Genomic DNA, 3,221 nt, shown 5'->3' with positions numbered 1-3,221 from the left:
AAAAAAAAAAAAAAAAAAAAAAAAAAAAAAAAAAAAAAAACAGCTAGCATCAAAATGGCAGGATCCATCACAATCAAGTTGGCTTCATCCCGGGGATGCAAGGCTTATTTAACATATGCAAACCTATAAATGCAACCCATCACATAAACAAAACTAAAGACAAAAACCATATGATCATCTCAATAGAGGCAGAGAAGGCCTTCAACAAAATTCAAAATCCCTTTATGCTAAAAATTCTCAATAAACTAGGAATTGGTGGAATGTATCTCAAAATAATAAGAGCTATTTATGACAAACCCAGAGCCAATATCATACTGAAGGGGCAAAAACTGGAAGCATTCCCTTTAAAAACCAGCATAAGACAAGGATGCCCTCTCTCATCCCTCCTATTCAACATAGTACTGGAAGTTTTGGCCAGGGCAATGAGGAAAGAGAAAGAAATAAAGGGTATTCAATTAGAAAAAGAGAAAGTCAAATTGTCTCTATGTGCAGATGACACGATTGTATATTTAGAAGACCCCATTGTTTCAGCCCAAAATCCCCTTAAGCTGATAAGCAACTTCAGCAAATTTTCAGGATACAATGTACAAAAATCACAAGCATTCCTATACAACAATAACAGACAAACAGAGAGCCAAATCATGAGTGAACTCTCATTCGCAATTGCCACAAAGAGAATAAAATACCTAGGAATACAACTAACAAGGGATGTGAAGGACCTCTTCAAGGAGAACTACAAACCACTGCTTAAAGAAATAAGAGAGGACACAAACAGACAGAAAAACATTCCACACTCATGGTTTGGAAGAATCAGTATCAGGAAACTGGACATACTGCCCAAAGTAATTTATAGATTCAAAGCTATCCCCATCAAGCTACCACTGACTTCCTTCACAGAACTGGAAAAACCACCTTAAACTTCATATGAAACCAAAAAAGAGCCTGCATGACCAAGACAAACCTTAGCAAAAATAAATAAATAAATAAAATAATCCGGATGCACAATACCTGACTTTACACTATACTACAAGACTACAGGAATCAAAACAGCATGGTACTGGCAACAAAACAGAGATACAAACCAATGGAACAGAATAGAGGCCTTGGAAGTAACACCACACATCTACAACTATCTGATCTTTGACAAACCTGACAAAACAATGGGAAAAGCATTTCCTGTTTAATAAATGGTGTTTGGAAAACTGGCTAGCCATATGCAGAAAGCTGAAACTGGATCCCTTCCTTACACTTTATACAAAAATTAACTCCAGATGAATTAGAGATTTAAACTAAGACCTAACACCATAAAAACTCTAGAAGAAAACCTAGGCAATATATTCAGGACAGAGGCATAGATAGGCAAGAACTTCATGACTAAAACACCAAAAGCATTGTCCACAAAAGGCAAAATTGATCAATGGGATCTAATTAAACCAAACAGTTTCTGCACAGCAAAGGAAACTACCATTAGAGTGAACTGGCAACCAACAGAATGGGAAAACATTTTACAATCTACCCATCTGACAAAGGGCTAATATCCAGAATCTACAAAGAGCTTAAACAAATTGATAAGAAAAAAACAACCCCATCAAAAAGTGGGCAAGTCATATGAACAGACACTTTTCAAAAGAAGACATTCATGTGGCCAAAAAACATATGAAAAACAGCTCATCATCACTGATCATTAAAAAATGCAAATCAAAACCACATTGAGATACTATCTCATGCCAGTTAGAATGGCAATCATTAAATCAGGACACAACAGATGCTGGCAAGGATGTGGAGAAATAGGAACATTTTTACAGTGTTGGTGTTAGTGTAAAGTAGTTCAGCCATTGTGGAAGACAGTGTGGCGATTCCTCAAGGATCTAGAAGTAGAAATACCATTTGACCCAGCAATCCCATTACTGGGTATATATCCAAAGGATTATAAATCATTCTATTATGAAGACATGCACGCGTATCTTTATTGCAGCCCTGGTCACAATAACAAAGACTTGGAACCAACCCAAATCCTTATTAATGATAGACTGGATAAAGAAAATGTGGCCCACATACACCATGGAATACTATGCAGCCATAAAAAAGGATGAGTTCACATCCTTTGCAGGGACATGGATGAAGCTGGAAACTGTCATTCTCAGCAAACTGACACAAGAACAGACAACCAAACACTGCATTTTCTTACTCATAAGTGGAGAACAATTAGAACACATGGACACAGGGAGGGGAACATCACACACTGGGGCATGTCAGTGGGTGGGGCGCTAGGGAAAGGATAGCAGGGGATGGGGACTAGGCATAGGGTAGCAGGAGAAAGGGGGCTGGGGAGAGATAACATTATGAGAAATACCCAATGTAGATGATGGGTAATGGATGCAGCAAACCACCATGGCACATGTATACCTATGGAACAAACCTCCACATTCTGCACATGTACCCCAGAACTTAAAGTATAATAACAATAATAATAAATAAAGTTCATATTAAACTTTGTATACATGGAATTAGCTTGCTGAATAGTAGGCTTTACTTTACGATGAATGGGGGACATTAGATGTTTTTATTTCTAGACCCTTAAATATTTTATTTCTGAGTTTTTTGTTTTCTTTAGACGAAATATGTCCAGTATCTTTTTAATAGATAAGGATGTTGCCGGTGTTATTTATGCATGGAGCAGAGATGAGGTGGCTGAGGTCTAATTACAATGTGTAAGTATTTGCAGTTAATCTCCCTTTTCACTCCTGTGCCTGGCCCGTATTTCCTGCAATTCCTGAGCTCCAAATGTCTTCAAATTCTCCAGAAAGGAAAGCTCCAAATTTCCCACCAATAATCTTCATTTCCTTATTTATGTTAAGGCAACAAGCAGCTAATAGAGAACTTCTCTAGGAATAGGAAAGTAGTGAATTCAATTCAAAGTTAGATTATTTAAAATCATTTATGATTACTTGGCTGTTGTTCAGCATAATCTCTTCCTTACTATTTAGAACATATAATATACTTTATTTAAAGTATGCATGTTTTGGACTATCATTAGCTTTGTAAAAATGGTTTCATTGGGCTACAAAGGGACAATGTATCACAAATATAGGTCAGAATTGGACTATTTGTATATTTTCCTTCCAATGATAATTGTCAGCATAACTGAAAATTCAAGTTAATCTAGTGAAAATCGAGTTTTCCCAAATTGCCTCTGATACTATTCAAGTGTTATATTACAG

The sequence above is a fragment of the Cebus imitator genome, unplaced genomic scaffold (assembly GCF_001604975.1).
Source record: "Cebus imitator isolate Cc_AM_T3 unplaced genomic scaffold, Cebus_imitator-1.0 Scaffold275, whole genome shotgun sequence".
NCBI classification, from domain to species: Eukaryota; Metazoa; Chordata; class Mammalia; order Primates; family Cebidae; genus Cebus; species Cebus imitator.
The sequence above is the reverse complement of the archived record's forward strand: the minus strand, read 5'-3'. Positions refer to the sequence as shown.